General features: G+C 43.6%; 1 protein-coding gene and 1 long non-coding RNA gene across 4 annotated transcripts in view; both read left to right on the top strand.

Moving 5' to 3' along the window:
- The first annotated feature begins 1785 nt into the window (after positions 1-1785).
- LOC310746373 lies at positions 1786-5585 on the top strand. 2 transcript variants are annotated; one of them, XR_014540682.1, is made up of 3 exons: positions 1786-1994; positions 3212-3317; positions 3916-5585. It is a non-coding gene; the product is annotated as an uncharacterized lncRNA (long non-coding RNA). The 2 variants fall into 2 exon arrangements; XR_014540683.1 differs by lacking the exon at positions 1786-1994 and adding an exon at positions 2285-2599.
- Positions 5586-8142: 2557 nt separating this feature from the next.
- Positions 8143-19684, top strand: part of ARHGAP12 (Rho GTPase activating protein 12) — a 103307-nt gene continuing 91765 nt past the window's right edge. Inside the window, exons 1-2 of one of the 2 annotated variants that reach the window (XM_083579485.1) lie at positions 8143-8417; positions 19443-19584. The gene's annotated coding sequence lies outside the window, so the exon portion shown is untranslated. Of the gene's footprint in view, positions 8418-19442; positions 19585-19684 lie in introns of those variants that run through there. The other variant, XM_083579491.1, reaches the window with a different exon arrangement.

Raw genomic sequence — 19684 nt, 5'->3', positions numbered from 1 at the left:
TCCTTGAATATATGGCACACCCATGCCTCTATATTTTTCTTTACTTTGCAGAAAGAGAGACTCTCTTTTGAGGCTGAGTGAGAGAGAGTGGCTTGCCTGGTACATTCATGTCTGAGCTCAAATTTGAGTCATGGGCTTCACAGCTGACAGCTGACACTGTGCTACATGACCCTAAGATGTTTACTCAAAAACATCCCATTGCATTGAATGGAAATGCTCTCAAAGAAGCATGTTTAGGCTTACAGCCATGCAGTGCAACCATCACCATACTTACTGAGTTCAGTGGCATTTACTCCCATGTAAGTGGGTTAGGACTGCAGCCTTAGTCATCGCTCTGCATCTGCTCATGTACTTGGTACCATTTTCCATATCCGCCAACCTCTGATTGCCCTTCCCTCAAGTTCTGCTACGCAGCTGGAGAACATGTACAGATATACATACACCTGGTCTCAATGTAGCCTTTTCACTGGACAGAGCTGGGACAGATTCAGGTTAAATGTGATTTTGTTGTCCAAAAAGAAAAAAATGGAAAGGAGATAAATGCAGATTAGAGAACACAATTTCTCTCTCAGCATAAATCCATAGTTATTTAGATGTCCCGTTTCTCCCTCTCTCTGCCTCCTCATATTTGTTCCACAGTCTCAGATAATGTGTAGCTCAAATGAGGTTACCCTTGACCATTTCACAGCTGCACAAAAGTTGAGTAAGAGGTTACACAAAAGGAAAAGAAAACTGAAGGGGAGAGTTCATCTTGGTTTAAAATGGTTTCAGGCAAGAATGCTAGTGCTCTCTCACTGTGAGCGGGAGATGTAGATTGTGCCTCTGGTGGCAGATTGTGGGGTGCCATCATCAGTTAGGAAACTGTCAATTCCTTAATTTATTTTCATCGTCTGGATTTTCCTCCTCTGGCACAAAAATGCATTGGTTTATAAGTCCTTGAGGGTCCTAAAGACAAGTTGCAGTAAGCTATCTAATCAGGATGTTGATGGTTCCCAAGGTATTATCTGTGGGCACAGCCTAAACCACTGTTGTCTCCCCCAGAGCAGCAAGAGCACTCATGTGCTATAGGATTTTTTACCCCCTGGCAAAGGCTTGTGCATATTCCAGGGCAGGCACCTTTGCAAGCCTTTCTACATCATCCCTTCCCACTCATGACGAAGCTGTGTACAGGCCCAGGGACAAAAGGGAAGTAATTTTAATTGCACAAGGAACTCCAGGGAATGGGGCAATTATTTTCACAAGCTGTTTGAGTCAGGGAGGTGCATGTGCTTTTGACAGATGGCATGGCTGTGATTCATAAGGAATACTCTCTTGCCCTCTGGTGCAATGTCCATCCAAAACCAATGCACCTGACAGTGGGATTGTTCTTTGGATCTGTTCACTGTCACAATGTGCATACTTGTCATCCTTTGCACAGCAAAACTATTTGGGCTGTGTTGTAAGAGCTGGCCTGGCCTATAGGATTGTTTTGCTTTGCTTTACAGTACCTTGACGTATAAAAGTGCTGCTACTTCTTTTCTACTTGGCTGTTTCTCAACTGTTCTGGAGGCTTGACCACTTTGCTAGGTCTGGGGTCCAGCATCAGGACTCCACTGCCTTCATTGCCTTCCACCAAGGAATGAGACCGTTTTCTGCTTGGGGGTACTCTACGGCCTGATTGGCATAGATGGCATGTATGGGGTGGGTAACGGACTTGTGTATTGGGGTGCCATGTCCTTTAAAAACTGATTCGATCTCCAATTCTATTACTTAGCTTCAAGCCTCTTTTTATTTATGTCCCGTTTTGTCTGCAGGGCTCTGATCACATACATTGTCTTTGTCTTTGTCATCATTATTGCTGTCTTCTTTCAGTAATTACCTCAAGTACTTTAAACGAGACACCCTTGATGCCTCATATCCAGACACTAACACTCCCAGGTCATTCTTTCGGTGCCTTCTCTATTTAGGCACAGATTCAGTCATTGAAGGGAAACCATACTTCCTCATGGGGTTTGGTAAGTGACGATTAACTTCAAAGCATGAACATTTTGCTGTTACTCTTCAAACATTCGTTTATTTACATGCCCCCTTTTCCACGGTGAACTGTGCCCAAAGCAGCTTACAATAAACATTCAAGATACAGAGCATTGAGATGGAGGAGAGTCGATGTACAAATCAGTAAAACCAAACTGACAGCCCCTCCCCCCACAAATTTAGCAAACGTAGAATAAACTCATTGTTGTAAAGGGAACCAGTCTTAAATACAAAGCAAAGCAAAAGTTAACCGACATTGAAGTACCAGATTCTGGTATGGCTGCACTCCAAGGAGCCTCAGTCACCTGGCTTCAGTGCAGTTCAGCAGTTCAGCAGGCTAGATGGCATTCAGCTGACTCTCACAAGGCTGCTGCAGGGGATGATGACAGCAGCAGAAAGGAAATGCTGGGGACGGCAGTGATGGGAAGGCCTCTTTGCCTGCCGCTGGGAAATTCCACCTGCTGGGGCAGGTCTTACTGCACGAGGTCGTCTCACCAGGTTGGGTGACATACAGCAAGCACCTACATCTCTCCCCCAGAGGAGACCAACAGCAGCAAAAGGGAAATGTCCTTGGAGGGCAATGATGGTAAATCCTCTTCCCCAGCCACCTAGCAGAGCACATGCTTTGAATGCAAGAGGCTTCAGCCTTAAATCCCTGGCTGTATCTTCAAGTATGACTGGGAGAATCCTTGCCTTTGGAAAGAGCCACTGACCGTTCGTGTCAACATTACTGAGCTAGATGGACCAATGGCAAGGCAGATTCCTATGTTCCTGTGTGTCTTGATTCAATAGCATGTGAATATGTGTTTGTGAGAAATCCAGCTCATTCATTTCTAAGCCCTTGTCCCTGTTTTCCATTCCCTGTTGCATCTAAACAATGTTCTTAACATTCCCTTTGGCCAGGGGCATAGGAGCCAAGGCCTGAGGTCCCTTTGCACCACACCACCCCGCAATAAAATATTTGAGGGGGCCGCTCCCCAAGTTTATGGGCATTGACATTAAAGTTATGTGCATGCACCATGTCTTGTGATTGAACATGTGGGGTGAGGCTTACCTGTCCCCCATAGTTTATTCAAGTTGGCACCTCTGGCCAGGGGGGGGGGAACCTTAGGCCTAGAAGCCAAATGTGGCCCTCTGGGCCCCTCTGTGGGGACCTTGAAACTCTCTCCAGGCCATTCTCTCACTGACCTTGCTTAAGGGTTTTTGCCTGTCTGGAATGTGTCCTTGAACTCTGATGATGTCTCCAGCTTGCCTGGATATTAGACAAGAAAGGGTTGTGAATATGTGCAGCCTCCTGTGCAAAGGTAAAATTAACATTTGTTGCACCCTCACCACTGGCATGTGGCCCTCAGAAGGTTGTGCAGAATGCAATGTGGCCCTCCATCTGAAAAGGTCCCCCCCCTCCTATCTTAGGCAAGGCAGCTGGCCTTTAGTCCAACAATCCTTGCGTACTCCATATCAAAACTAGGGGCTGAGAAATCCCCCTTAGCTACTCAAAGAGATGGGTTTTGATGGTCCCAAGTCACCTTCAGCTGTACACTTGCTGGTTTGCTGAAAGAGGGAATTAGGTGATTAGAATTACAATGCCAGCATGGAATTGTTCACTGGGGTATTTCTGAGTTCATTGAGGGAGTGAACTATTTAGAAGAGTCTACTATGGCAACGCGTTATCTGTGTATTGCTACATGTATTATAGCTACCTCATAATTTCATCTGATAGCGGCTGCTTCCTGTATTCCTGAGCATTAGTAAAATAAATTTTTACAAATTGCTGGCAAAAATCCATCTCGGGTGTGTTCTACCATTTGGAAATTGCCGCAAGCAGCTATTGACCTACAGTGTAGCACTAGATTGGTGTACAGTAAATGCCACTCAATAATTCCACTGCCTGGCTAATTCCAGGGGATCATGACTTGCCTGCTTCTGAAAGGCTCGTGGTGGATGAAGAAGTCTGAACTGGCCCTGTGGTGTTGTGTGCTCTGGTTTCGTTCCAAACTCTTAGCGGGGATAACAAGAACCTCCTGGGCACAGCTGCTTGTCATTCTTCTCATATTTGACTGAAGCTCTGTTGGCACATTTCTGGTTCATCGACTCAAGAAAGTCATGTGTCTTGTCTTTGTGGTCCATGTTTAATGGGGGCAGGCATTCCACTCTGGGGAAGGACACCAGGCTGTGTCACAAGGCCTGCTTTATACACTCCAAGCTGGCCACTGCTTTTGGAGGACCTTGCCCAGTGTTGAAGTAAGATTCAGCAGCCAATGGGGCTGATTTTTATATGTGGCTCTGCGGAGGGGAACATCTTGAACATTGCCTCAGGCAGCCACAAGTCTTGGGCCAGCCCTGATGCAAGAACAGGGCTCTTCTGTAGAGAATATGGAGGAGGGGCTAATTGATAGCATACTATTGCAGTCCTGCTGTTGATGTTTTGTTGCATTCTTCATTGTTGTGCTGTGTTTTTAGAGGGGAGGGGGACTTTGCATTTGCGTTGTTTTTACTATGAATTGAGAGCCAGCTCGTATGTGGATCTTAAAATGAAAGGGTGGGATAGAATTGTTATAAATAATGACAGTCCAAAGGGTGTACGTTTGTTCTCTTATGGGTATAATACAGAAACAGGAAGAAAGGCTAAAGGACAGAAAAGACATGGCGCTCACCTTGCAAATCTGCAGATAAGGCTGGCAAAATGCTAAAACCACAAGCTACTTGGTAGAGGAAGCAAAACATGACACCTCCTCACAATGTGATTCTCATTCAGCCCCAAGTCATATAAGTGCTTGTGTGTCCCTTTATAATCCTTGGCTACAGGGCGGCTTCAGTCCTCAAAACCTGATGTCAGAGCCTCTAACAAACCAGTTGTGCTGACAGCTGCAAGATTTGAGACCATGGTGAGGAGCACATTAAATCCCTTTTTAATATGCTCCTTATTAAAGTGCAAACATATTACTTATTCTTTCTGATGTAATGGATGTTTTATTCCTAGTGGATTTTGCAACCAGCCCTAGCAACACTTATGTTTTTGCTCTCTTGTGCGTTTTTTCATGGACTGGGTCAGAGGGGTTTTGTTTATTTTTGTTTATTATTATTTTTGCCTCTGAACAAAAATGCTCAAGCACTTATCTCATTGCCTTGTTTTCCTTCCTTGAGATCAGAAGAAAGTTATCTCATTTATGCATGTGCCCAGGCCTTGGAATTAAAAATAAGTTTTTGTTGTCTCTGAGAGAGCTGCCATCATCCATTTCCAGGGTTATTCAATAAGTGTGTGGATATATTAATCCCCCACAGGCATACACTGAAGCATCCAAGACATGGGCCTCATTATTTCTTCCACCATTATCATCCCCCTGGATTTGCTTTCAGGCCTTGTTTCCCAGAATGCAAAACTGGAACAGACTTTTTTCTTTTTCCCACAGGGATATTGCAAGAGATGAATACAGTATATTGAATACTGTCAGTTGTTTGGTTACTATTGCATACAGTTTGAGCTTCATGTAGAGTTTTTAACCACACTATTCTTTGAACTTTGGAGTGTACCTACAGCACAGGACTTTTTGAGCAGCCTGAGCCCTGAACTCTAGAGGTTCTTCTAAATTTGATCACTCAGAACCTTGATCCTTGCAGTATTTTAATACATAATTTATTTTCAGTATTGTGTCTTGTGGTGTGTGTGTGCAAATGAAGGGTTTGCTACTGCATCTTTTATAAATCACAGTCTAATATTTTAGATACAGTCGTACCTTGGATCCTGAATGCCTTGTAAGTCAGAACGTTTTGGCTCCCGGAAGTGAGTGTTCTGGTTTGTAAATGTTCTCTGGAACCCGAATGTCTGACACGGCTTCCGCGGCTTCCGGCTTCCGCGGCAGGAGCTGGCACGCCTTGGTTTCCAAACGTTTTGGAAGTCGAACGGATTTCTGGAACAGATTCCATTCAACTTCCGAGGTACCATTGTACTGCTTTATAGTCCATGGTGTTTATTTGAGTGGACACATGTGCATCATAGCATCTTTGGGTATTGTTCCATATTTTAAAAAACACATTTCAATGGTTCCAAATATTTTTGTGTCCGATGGCTAAAGATGTCTCCTGCAACCTGCACTGGAGATGCGCTGCATTTTTAGATCCTATTTATTCTGCTTAGCATGTATCACAAAGCCCATCACTCACTTATAATTAATTCTGCCTGGAGATAATTTTAAGCCAAGGTTTAGAGGTAGCGCAGGGATACACTTCTTTATATAGCCTCTGTACCTTAAGGAATGTGTTATAGATAGCATGAGGAGCGACCGGGGGATTGTCCTATTCAGTAACTAGGGCAGGGAGATTGCTGGGTTGCATCCTTTTCTGTTCGTGGCCTATAAAGCTGTGAGGAAGGAAGAATGTCCTCCCCATCTTAGGTCTGTAAATAAAAAAACTCAGTAGAAGGTATGTTGCCACAGGTTAATAGAGACACAGATCTGTAGAGCTGAAAGGGCTGATTAAGGTCAACTAGACCAACCCCCTGCAATGCAGGAATCTTTTTTGCCCAACGTGAGACTCGAACCCACGACCCTGAGATTAAGAGTCTCGTGCTGTACTATCCCAGCTGGACAACAGTAATCAAAGTTTCCCTCTCATTATTCGATTGATCACTTAGATTGTTTTAAATGGAGCTGACAATTTTTTTATTGTCTCTGAAAAAGCAGTTGGTTGGCTGGTTGCTTTTGGTCTGTTTAATAAGACCGACATGGATTTTATTTGCTGTGGAAATAAAATCGCAACTCCACCCACTGCTTCCCTGACGCTCTCTGATGGTTTTGTACCTGGAGTAGAAGCAGGAGAGACCACAACACCTGACGAACCTTCAGAGGAGACATTTGAGCGTTGTGGGAACAACTGGTGGGCGGACTTTCCAGATGAGTGTCTTCATGTGAAGTAAAGGCACAGTTATTACCTTGGTGTTGCAGGGAATCCAATTCCTTGCTCTCAAGCTGAAATCCTTTCTCTGTGGGAAAACGCAGCCCCCATTGCTTTCTCCTCTCACATCTGCTTAAGTTTGAGGAGTTAATTGTTCCTGGGAATGGATCGAAACTCAATGGTGGAGCATATGTTTTGCAGACAAGACGTTTTGAGGTTCAGGCCTTGACGTCTCCAGTTAAAAGGGGCCAGGTAACAGCAGGTGATGTGAAAGACCTCTTCCCAAGAGCTGCTGCCTGTTAGTCCAGTAAGGATATGTGTGGACATCCGTATGTGGATGCACTGAACCACACTGTGTGAATGGGTCGTATTATATGCATGTGGTGGTGCTTTGCTGGTTGCCATCTACTGCTTCACCTCCTACTTCTGTTTGCTATTGGCCAAGAGTACAACCTAGCCTTTTTTCTGCCGTCAGCCCAAACAAAAGGATACAGCGTGCCTGTTTCCACAGCCACAGTTCTATCACCTCCAGACAATTTTCTAGGGTTCTAGGGAAATTCCCCCTTTTAAGCACACTGGGAAATTCCCAAATAATTACATCAAAACTCCCAATTTGGCTATACTCCTACTCTGCGGCTGGCATAGCCTAATGGTTAATGCCACCACAAATGTCCAATTAAGAATGCCACATGGGTGTGTGTCTTGTGCTGTTGTAGTGCAGTGGAGAACCAGGTCCTCCCATCCGGACACCGTTCTCCCCAGTGAATAGAAATAGAAGCGTTGGAAGGAAACAAAATTCTTACGATGCATCAAGTCCGATTTCTCTTAATAAATATATTTCCCCACCCTTTTCTGTTTCTCATGGAGATTAAAAATAAATGGTGATGTTCCAAGGACTTTCACACATAAGAGCCAGATAATGAGAGCAGATGTTCAGGGTAAACAATCTGGGAACATGGCTTTTGAAAGGGCCGTTTGTCCTTTTGCTTTGCTTTATGGACTGTGAACCTGCAACTGGAGAGTGTGAAGATCAGATAGGCCCTGAAACTATGTTCTTGGGCGAGACTCTAAAATGTGTGGAAGGCACTACAAATTTCATAAGAGAACAACACATTCCCTTGGAACGGAACCTTGCAGGACTAGTTTCAGCACTCATTGATTTATTTAATTCAGAGTTTTAGTATTTGGGCAACATTGCTGCCAAGTCAGATGTTCATATGCCTGAACCCTGAGAAGGTTGCCTGGGCGAGGGTGTTCAGCTGTGCCCACATTTTGCTGGTACAGTGTTGCATATCCAAGTCCTGTACTGAATATCTGAGTTTTGTGGGGATGAGCAACCTCCAGGTGTTGGGTTCTCTGGCCAGTGGTCAGGGATTGACAGGGTCCGTCATCCAGCAAGATCTGGAGGGCAACAGGTTCTCCAACCCTGCCTAATAGGATACTGGATTGCATGCTGAGCACTTGCTGAAAACAGCAACATGGATCTGAGCTGCTTCTGCTTCTCATCCTCTGGAGTAAGTTCTCAGCTTGAGAGGCAAACATCTCTTCTCTCTGCTACAAAGTCTCTGTTTGTTCTCTAGCACTCTCAGAAGGGTACTTACTTTGGCATTGCAGTGATGTGCAGATTTGCAAATATAATCTAAATATTGATATATTTTAAGGATTTGTTCTCCATTACCTGGGAGTTCTAGTAACAAACAGCTGATAATCGTCTCTTGTTTCAGATCAGAAATGTTCATTCTTCAGAATTCCTAATGTTTCCCACCTATGCACTGTTGTATAACCCGTATATCCATTCAAAAAGCAGATGGTCAAGTATATGACAGCCCTAGAGATGCTGGAGAAAATGACTGTCCTGCCTTCACTTGAGCTCACATAGTCACCCTCCCAGACTGAACAATCATGGCCAAGGCAGATGAACCAGGAAGTCCACCCTGCTCCAAGAACTGTTTTCTCCTCATGCTGCCTTCTCAGCTTGGCCTCATCCTCACACTTACAACTGGGTACCATCCATGAAAGATAGTGAAGTGGGTGGGTAGGTGTGTGGGTGGAGAGAGCCATGCTTGAGCAAGCGATGAGATAGTACTTTGGAATGTGGCAAGGCTTTTTTTTTTAATATAGTATTTGATTTTTTAAAATGGCACCGTGGTTTTTGAGGAGCTTCCTCCACAAAGCAGTTTACAATCTCCAATAAAAATCAGCTCCACCTAAAGATAAAGTAGAAAAGACAGCACAACTAAACAATTAGCCAGCATGAAAGGTGGTGGATAGAAATAGAATATTACACACAACGCACAACAAAAACACCATTAAGGCGTTAAAAAAAAACAAGAATTAAAAGGGCAGAAATGAAAAGAAGCTGATTTGGGAGAAATGGATAGTTTTCAAGAAACATTGCACACATAACAATGTTGGGGCTTCACGTCTGAGGAAACAGAATCCCAGAGAAGGTTAAGCCTCATGTGTGAGTCTCAGCACACTTTGCCAAAGGGGCATGTGTTGTGCTAGCAGCCCGTGAAAACATTTTATGGCAATCCACCTAACAGGATTGGAGCAGAGGAAACTGACTTTCTATGTTTTACTCTGCATGGCAGCAGTTCTCTCTGGGGTTTCAGGCAGGGTACTTTCCCAGCTGTCCCTCAAGATGCCAGGAACTAGATGTGTGACTTCTCTCATGTAAAGCTTCCGTCTACCACAGAGCTACAGTCATTCTCCAAGTGAATCAGCATCTGACCCCAATGGCATATCTGGTTGCAACAGTGCCTGTCTTGACATTGCCAACCAGAGAGGAGGCTTTTGGTAGGCAAGAGATATTACCTACTTTTGACTGGAGAAAGGATTGAGTGTGGTTGCATTATTTCAACACCACCACCACCACCATGATGCATGAAAAGCTGATGGTCTTACAAGAGATGTCTTTTTCACAGCTGGATGTTGAATACATCCAGTAACTTGTTTTGTCTTGTTCGTTGTTCTCTGTCCCTACAGAAATAGCTGTGTCTCCTTTCCTTTTCCCAACTGGGGAGTTATAATTACCAACCCTGCAAGATGGTAACTGGTGGTGGCTGTGTGTGAATGCAATAACCCCCCTTTAAGGAGGCAAATTAACAGTGGCATTGTGTCTGGAGGGATATGCCAGTGTGCCTCTAGGCAAAATGAGTTTGCAGGCTGTTTTTGTTTTGCTTTTACAAAGCAGCTATATTTCTCCAACTTACGTTTGTTTTGGGCAGTTTCACAATGCTTCCTTCACTTACAGAATTTGGGTAAAAGATCATTGGGGGTGGGGGAAGAAATATTTTCTGCCTTCCAGTCTTATTAAATTACAATAATGGGTGTTTTTGTGAGTCACAGTCCCGCAGGGCGCATATATTTTTCTGTTTATATAGCAGAAGAAATCGGCTGCCAATCCTCTTCCTTGCAAAATGAGTCTCTGCATGCACTTTTCTGTTGGGTTCCAGTCATGTGACTTTGTGAAGAGCGACTCACATCACTGGAATCCAACGAAAGGTGCACTCACAGGCTATGCAGTCTGCTGTATTTGTATTTTGAAACCTGGGTGACAGGGGGAAAGACACGCATTCATTCTGTTTACTGCTTGAGCTCTATGACTTGACTTCCAGGAATCTTGAAATTATTATGTGGTAGTTGACCCTGTCTTTCCGGCAGATGGCAATAAGTCATAATGGATGAGCAGGACAAATGGAATGTTCTAGTCATGGTGCAGTCGGGTAGGGTGTGGACATTGTCATGAAAAAAGGAGCTGCCACTGTTGTAATGGGGGGAGCTACCATCCAAGAGAAACCGAGATACAGAAACAATAAATAAATGATTGTGAAAACGATTAGAGCCATGCATGTACCAAGGAAGGAAGGAATGCATAATTCATCAATCGTCCTCTTGGTGGGATTTAGAGTAGGCAGGTTTCTCACCATCTTGTCAGCTTTTAAAGATGAAGTAAGACGAACATTGTGTTTTTCCAAATTATTTGCAGGGTATCTAGAGAATCTTAAAAACATGATTTGTGCTAATGTTCTTGTTAGGGTAGGCTTGTGGTTTGGAGGCCATCTTTTGGCGTTTGGGGACAGTCAGGTTGAGATTTGCCAATGCAGGAGAATTAGGAAAGCAGACCTGGAATACTTTTTACTTAAATTTCACTTGTACGATACTGCTATATTTTTTTAATGGACTCCCTGATGGTAGGAGAATTATTGCAAAATGCATTGGACATTTAAAGCAGAGAAATACTGTTGTTAAGGGCAGCCTGTTCTCTTATCAATAGACATTTGTGTCATAACAACATCTGCATTGTTGTTTGAGAGAGAATAACTCTTTTATTTTGCATTAACTGGTCTTCAGGTTTTCCTCTAACTCTGACCACAGTTATGAGCTTGATTCAGATCACAGCAACACTCCAGTCAACAGGATAGTCCTGTTTTTCCAGGTTCTATTCAAATGGGGATTTGAATTTAAGTCTCCAGGTCCTAGTAGTCCAACTCTCTCACATTTATTTAGGCTGCAACAGTTAGCTATATACATAATATAAATGTATATATCTTTTTTTGTTGTTGCACATTTTAAAAAAAATTAGGTTGAAATCCTATACAAGTTTATCTGTAAGTCCAACTGGACTTTGAATAAGTCATGTAGAGCACCCCATCGTTTGACTGTTTATATGCCACCCAATAACAGATGCTTTCTAGGCTGCAAAATTCAGTTAACCAATGCAGGCTTCCAAGCCCATGGTAGTTGAATAGCTGGAATTTATTGTTTTTTGGGGGGGAGAGGGGTGTTAGCAGAAGATGATCAAGATGGCGTGGCAAACTAGAAGTTCTTCTGTGTGTCGCAACCATGTCATGGCTTATCACACTTGGTTTTTTTGCATGATTTTATTAAAACATACCCAAAAAAGGCATTCTGCTAGGATGTGGTTTACTGGCTTTCATACAGGAAACACACTTCATGTCTTATATACAACCCAAACCTAATAGTACTGCAGGCCAGGCATACCAGGTGCACAAGATTAAGGCTGCCATCTATTCTCCGTATTTCTGGACAGCTGACCTTTGCGCATTAAGAGCATGATAACACCATTAAGTAAAACAACAGCTGCATTCTGGTAGATCCTGTACAGAAGTGATGGTAAGCTTGATTCAGGAACAGTGATATGAATGCCTTGTGCATGGTACCATGAACCAGTTGCCCACAGAGCTTCCTGTTTATTGCTCAGATTGTCTGGAGCTGGGCTGCTAAACACACACACACTTTCTAAATATTTTGCATTTTGAGTATTTTGTTTGTTTGACTTGATCCAAAGTGGAATAATTTTTCATTCCGAAATGTTGATACTTTGGTTTTTCTATCTGAAAGCATTCTTGCAGTGAATCTTACCTATTGTTAGACCTGGCCCTTATCAGGTTGGTGGTGGGATGGTATTAAGTAGTGGGTTGACAAAGCAGATGACACAGAGATTCCTCCAAGTAGTTCTTTATAAGTAAGCTGGAACTGAACTGAACAGCAAACAGCTCAGCCGGCCTGCTTTTATAGGCAGCCGGCTGTCAACATTGTAACAACAACAACAACCCAGGGTTTCCCACCTAAAGTAACTGATGTGGACCTGAGTGAAAACTATATACACAATAACCCTGGTGGCCAGGGTGAGAACTTCAATACATAACAGATGGAGCAGGCCCAAGGCAGAGGAGGAGTGTTAAAGTGGCTTGTCGCTGACGAAGGCATGAGAAGAATTACCCAGTTGCTCGGAGCAGCAAGCACGTTTTAGTAGGAGTTGAGGAATACATGGTAGAACATAAGAAGAGCCTTCTGGATCAGGTCTGTGTCCCATCTAATCCAGCACCCTGTTCTCCCAGGGGCCACCCAGATACCTGTGGGAAACCCACAAGCAGAAGGACCCAAGCACAAGAGCACTCTCCCCTCCTGTGGTTTCCAGCTGTGAAGGCAGAACATTACCACCTGCTTTGGCTTACTTATAGCGACCATGTGCCCTGGCTCACAGAGAACAGTCCTCAGCTTGAAAGGATGCGTAGTGCAAGTCTAGTTTAAAGTCAAAGAAACATCATGAGGTGGGGAGGAGACTCCATGTTGTCCATCTAATAATAAATAATAATAATAAATTTTATTTATACCTCGCCCTCCCCAGCCAAGACCAGGCTCAGGGCGGCTAACATCAGATATAAAAACAATTGATTGAGATACAACTTAAAAACAAGATTAAAATACAACATTAAAATGCGGCCTCATTTCAGTAGGAACTCAAATCAAAAACTTTTTTGGGGATGAAAACGTCAAGGCCTGGTCCTACGTGGGCCAGAAAAAAGCCAGGGAAGTCCCCAAATAGGAGTTCCAGTTAGCTGGAACTACAGTTAGCTGCCAGACAACACGGCTCTCTCACTGAGAGAAAGCAGGTGAATAGGTATCAACAAAAAGGTGCAGCCAGGACTGGCCAGTGGCATCCTGACTGGCGCTATGGGCCTTGCCTGTTTCCTGACAGTGCTGACACCTGAAACCTGCCCTGCTCACACAACTGTGGTCCCTCACATTTTCATAGCTACTTCACTGGCCTCAATGCATTTTTCACACCAAGTCCAGCCAACACCCTGTTTGACATTCTATATTTTGTATCGCCCCTTTTAGAACACATTTTAAGCATAAGTATCTCAAGAGTTTCACTGCAGACTCTCTCGTTCGTTCCCTAATGGGATTATTAGGCATGTCCTTCTAAACAGAATAAGCAAACACAGAACACTAAGCTGAAAAATGCATTGTGGCCAAAGAACAGAAGTCCTTCCACATCTATGTTTTTAAAGGAAAGTACACACAGGTGGGGCACACACAGCTGCATATTCCTCTGACAGGAACACTACACAAGCCAGCAAGCAGACCTTTGTTTTGTTTTGATATGTGAGAAATGTACGCGACACCCTGCAATCACAGAAAAAGATTCTGGTCAGAATGTTCAGCCAGCTGTGTGGCCTAGTGGGAATGGATATTCGCAGGGGCCTCTGCAATATTACGAAAGCTCCAGTCTGGCACCGACGCTTCATATTTTCTAGTTTAAGAATGGATGCTAAGGCAACAACAATGAAAATCCAGCTCAGCTGGATACATTTTTAACAAGTGCCTTTGTTTAGCAGCCAACCAGATCTGCACATGTTGATCCTCTCTTTTGCTTTAGCTGCCTTGCCTCTAATATCATCATTTCAGATAGCCAACCATTCTGATTTTTTAAACATATGTTTAAACCCACGGGATCCCAGGCTGCTTCAGCATACTCAAAGCTCTTATTTTACCTGTGTTGGACAGTTGGAGGTCCAGTCCTTTTGAGTAACCTGCCGGTGCACACCCTACAAATTAAATACGATATTGAAACAAGGAGAGGCACTACAGATTGATCAATCTGTAAATATTAGTTTTGCCCATCTTTCCAAACTTTAAATACACTTTGCAACATTTCTGCATTAAGTTGTGTTTTTCACTTTAAAAAAAAGTTCACATGGAATTTGCATGTGTTTTCATGTGCATTTCTCCTGATATCTGCATTTCTGTATGCTATTCTGACTGATGTATAAATTTGTGCAAGCAAATTCCCCGAATATAATGTAGCTTTTGTATATTATTCTCACGAGTAGCTGCATGTTTGTATACACTTTTTTAGCTGGAGAACTGTGTTACAAAATGTGCAGAAGTGCAAATTTTGAAGGACAGCTATGTTTTGGTTCACTTATTGTGCAAATTAGGCAAGTGCACATTATAACACGAACCAGACGAATATTCCCCCCTATATGGAGAACAATCCAGTATCTCTAGTCTCTATCATCCTGCGGTCTGTGAGTGATAAGGACTTGCTGCGTGACTGGAGAGAACCACACTGCACAACACCCACACGTCCCTCTGAATATTTCACTCTGAATAAAATTTCTGTTGCTGAAGAAATACTGTTAACCTCCATACTTCCTAAATAAGCATTTTCTCCAAGTGTTAAAAGCAGGGACCACCTGTTTCTTGTTTTGAATATTGGAAAGAGAACCTGATTATTTGCACAAGTGACCTAGCAGAAGCACAAAGAAACCTAACGGAGAAAAAAGTGGCCCGATAAATTATACATCAGAGCTATGATAACTAGAATGAATTATGCATCAGAGCAATGATAAATAGGACTCCTGCAGAGGATCCTCTCATTTGTGCTGTTCCACGTGTACAAACATCACATAGTGAACAGCTTATACTGCGCAGCTGTAGCAAAGCTAAGGCTGGGGGGCCAGACTCCCAACCCCAGAGCAAAGAAATGTGTGGGTCAGAGAGATGTCTGCGCACCCCCCCCCCACTGCATTCAGTCAGCAGTATCCGACAACATTGCTGCCCTAGAGCCCCAGGAAAGCCAGATCACAGCAGGACCAGAAACAGGGCTATGCCTGTCCATTCATCAGCTCACAAATGGATGGCATTAATAGTCTGAAGAAGCAAACCCTTAAGGCTGAAGCTCAATTTAATATGAATTCAGCTTCATCAAATTAAAGCTGTTTATCTTCAATGCTTCTTTAGCTAAGGCAATGTGCTGTCCTGGTGTTGGGGAAAAGCATAACTAAGAGACTCCGCTCATTCTCAGTTTCATTGTAATCCTTAGAATTAAGCACAGCAGACAATTCAGGTTTTTATATAGTTGTCTTTGGTAATTCAGTGTTCTGTTGTTTCTGCAGTTTGATCATGATAAAAGCTGTTTTCTTTATGTTAGCAAAATAGTGTTTCTCTATCATCTGCTTGCCAAGTGACCTAAATCCCCTCTCCCTTTAGACATTTTTCTTTTTTTAAAAGGCTCTTTGGATAGGCTAAGGCCTTTCTCAGATCGTTCAGGAAAAACCCAACCCCAACAAAACTAGGATGGGGAAGGAAGCATAATGATGTCAACCTTTGAAGGGCAGTTTTCCTCCTCCTCGATTTGTTCCGGGACAAGTCTTTCCCATTGCCTTGTTTTGACTACAGAGCTCAACATTTGTGCATGTTTTCAATTCCCGTCAACTTCAGTGGAACTTAGAAGGGCTACAAGTGAACTGAGGCTGATGACCTCAAGTTAAACCAGTGGCACTGGGCTGGCTGGTTTAACAGCTTTCCCTGTTCGATACATAGGAGAGAGAGAGGGGTAAAGCAACAGACCAAGACGCATAGCTGTATAATATATAGCATCCATTAGAGCAGGAGTAGCTAAAATAGTGCCCTCCAGATGATGCTGGACTTCAGGTCCCATCAGCACTGATCATTGTGGCCAAGGATGATGGGAATTGTAGTCCAACATCTGAAGGGCACCATGTTGGCTGGCCCAGCACTAGGAGTAGGGCCTTCCTGCAGTGGCTTCTTCTCTGTGGAATGCCCTCTCTTATCAAGTCCATGTGGCTACCTCCTTCTTAGCTAATACATTTGCATTCTGTCAAACCCTTTTGGTGCAATGTCAGTTCTTCTTGCATATTGCATTGGCTGTCTGGCAGGCTCAACTTGAATGCTGCTTTTGAACTCCTAAAACAGGGATGGGGAACCTATGGTCCTCTGTGGTTGGACTACAATCATCCTTGATTGTTGGTTGTGCTGACTGGGGTTGATGGGAGTTGTAGTCCAAAAATATCTGGAGGTCCGTGTGTTCCCCTCCCCTCAACAGCTTGGGACCTGGTTCATTCTAGGGCTATCTGTGTCCGTAGATTCCTGCTTGCCAGTTAAAACTGTTGTAGGTCTTGCCTTGTGGTCTTGCCTTAAGTGACATCGTACTGCTGTGTGTCCAGGGCAGCCTTTCTAGTGAGCCTGTTGAATTCCCTCCCCTTGGAGCAAAATCTGACCCCTTGTCATTTGACATGTAGACATTTACTGAAAACTACTATTGTTTTGGGAAGCTTTGGGTGCTTGACTTTTGACTTTTTGCTATAATTTGCTTTTTACCTGCTGCTGTCTTAAACTCTTTGTTTGTCATTCATACTTCAGTGTTGTTGTTGTTTATTTAAAAAAAAAGGTTGTAAATCATTTTGTCTGCCCATGACAGAAAAGCAGTGTAAAATAATACCTCAAAATTCAAAAGCAAATCTTGTGGTGCTTATTCTGCTTCTTTTGTGATTTGATAAAACATTTTCTTCTTCTTACATTTTAAAGACTGCAGTTTACAGCATACCGTATTTTTCGCTCGATAACACGCACCTGACCATAACACGCACATAGTTTTTAGAGGAGGAAAACAAGAAAAAAAAATTCTGAATGAAACAGTGGATGTATCATTTTTGTGCTTCATGCTGCGGCCACAGACATGTGATTTGATGGTGAGTTTGGGGTAGCCCAATGCAAAGATCCTGAGGATCCATGTGGATCCATGCTTTGTAACCACGTTTTTGCACCATTGCAGCCCCAGGCAACAGTGGGTGCGTGATTTTTTTGGTGCAGGCTGTAGCCATGGACATGCTATGTGATCTGTTGGTGAATTTGGGGTGACCCAATGCAAAGATCCTGAGGATCCATGTGGATCCATGCTTTGTAACCACGTTTTTGTACCATTGCAGCCCCAGGCAACAGTGGGTGCGTGATTTTTTTGGTGCAGGCTGTAGCCATGGACATGCTATGTGATCTGATGGTGAATTTGGGGTGACCCAATGCAAAGATCCTGAGGATCCATGTGGATCCATGCTTTGTAACCACGTTTTTGTACCATTGCAGCCCCAGGCAACAGTGGGTGCGTGATTTTTTTGGTGCAGGCTGTAGCCATGGACATGCTATGTGATCTGATGGTGAATTTGGGGTGACTCAATGCAAAGATCCTGAGGATCCATGTGGATCCGTGATTGGAACCACGTTTTAAGTAGGGAGGGAAGGAAAAACATAGAAGCGACAAGGAGAGGGGTGTGCAGAGAAGCAGCTGGCTAAGAATGCAGGAGAGGGGTTTTACCGGAGGGAGGAAAGGAAGGCAAAAGTCCCCCCCCCACAAGCCAACCAGCTCTCTCTCTCCCCCCCCCCCAACCTGCATGTTGCCTTCGAGTCCCAGACGCTTAGAAGGAAGGACGCTCTGCTTGCCTGGAGGGGAGGGGTTTTCTCTGCTCTTTGTTCCGTTTGAGCAAACACAGTAAGGAAACAGAAGCAGGTGGGCAGTAAGACCCTGAGGCAGAATGCAGGAAAGCAGCAGCTTCCTCCTTTCCTCCCTTCTCCGGACGATTTGATATTTGCCTGATTTTTGCCTTCACTCGCGCTTGTCAGCTCCAGGGACCACACATTCGCTCAATAACACGCACAGACATTTCCCCTTACTTTTTAGGAGAAAAAATCTGCGTGTAATAGAGGGAAAAATACGGTAACCCTAAGCATATTTACTCAGAAGTAAATCCTGCCATGTCCAGTGGGGTTTACCCCCCAATAAATGCGCACAGGACTGTAGCCTTACAGTGCAATCCTACACTGTAGCATTTGCTCCCGTGTAACTGAGTATATTATGACCACAACCTTAATTATTTGGGTTTTAAATGGTTCTTATTGTTGTAAGCAGCTGGTGGTAATGGGTTTGGCCTGAATCTGCTTCTTCTTATTGAGAGGCTGTCTTATTCTTCACACTACATCACTGGCGGGGAGGGGGGGAGAGAGAGAGTAAAAATAATTCCAAAAATGTTCTCTTGGTTGTGCAATCTCTTGAGTAAGCAGAAATGCATGAGGACTGCTGTAGAACTCACCTACTGTAGCACTTTGTGAACTCCTGTGCAGGCGGCTGTGTAAGAATTTGCAAAACACCATTGCTGGCTCTATTCTTTCTGCTTGCTGTTTTTTTTAGATCCAAACTAGGATGGCCCACATTCCCTGTAAAGGATGCTGTTAGGAGGGCTCTCTGGTCCAACTCTGGTTTAAGCTAAACAGCCATCAGTACGGAGAGCAGGGAGAGGGCCAGTGTCAGACTTCTGTTGGCCCTTGGCACAGTGCTGCCAATGGCATTTCTTATGACAGTTTTGTAACAAATAAATAGTTCCTAGCAGTGCTTTTTTGTGGGGGTACTGAAGGGTATGCAGTACCAGCACCTTAAAAAAAATTAAAGTATGGCACTTTCGAAGGCAGAATTGATGTCTGGGGGTGGGGGATTTCCAAAAGGTTACACTTTCTCCTGGATCAATCGAAAAATCGTGTTTTTTGGTGTTTTTGTAAAAAGAAGCTCAATATTTTTGGGATCTTTCTATAAAAAGCTTAACGACTTTTGGGGTATTTTGGTTTTTACTTTTTGAAATATGGCAACCCTAGTACTGACATCTTTTTTCTTTTTTTTAAGAGCACTGGTTCTTAGGAAAGTGCTGAAGTGTCTCAGATGTTGTGTTCTGCTGTTCCCGGAACATAACACAGAGAAGAAAACTAGGTTCCCCAAGTGAAAGAGGCCTTGCTTCCTGTTCATTCATTGTTCAGGCTAATAATGTTTGCAAGGTTTGCTGTTTACTGTGCTGATTCAGCACAGAAGGGTTGGGATCTCTAATACTGTACAAACAAAATAATCATACCCTGCACTTCTGTGCCATTTTCCCTTTTAGAATTCCAAAGAACTTATGTAAATAATGTCAAGCCCTGCGAATGAAGAAGGTGGGGGAAACCAGTTCAACAAGAGTCAGCAACAAAAATCACTTTGATTAGTCCAAGAGATGAGAACAACAGAGGCTGCTGGAGATTTGTAAGGTAATGTTTTGTGAATAAAGGGAATGTTGGGCTTACGCATACAACAAAGTTCATTAACAATCCACGTAACAGTGTCTTAGCAAGAAACTCTAGAAGCCCA

The sequence above is a fragment of the Podarcis filfolensis genome, assembly GCF_964270895.1.
Source record: "Podarcis filfolensis genome assembly, chromosome: 12".
NCBI classification, from domain to species: Eukaryota; Metazoa; Chordata; class Lepidosauria; order Squamata; family Lacertidae; genus Podarcis; species Podarcis filfolensis.
The sequence above is the reverse complement of the archived record's forward strand: the minus strand, read 5'-3'. Positions and strand labels throughout refer to the sequence as shown.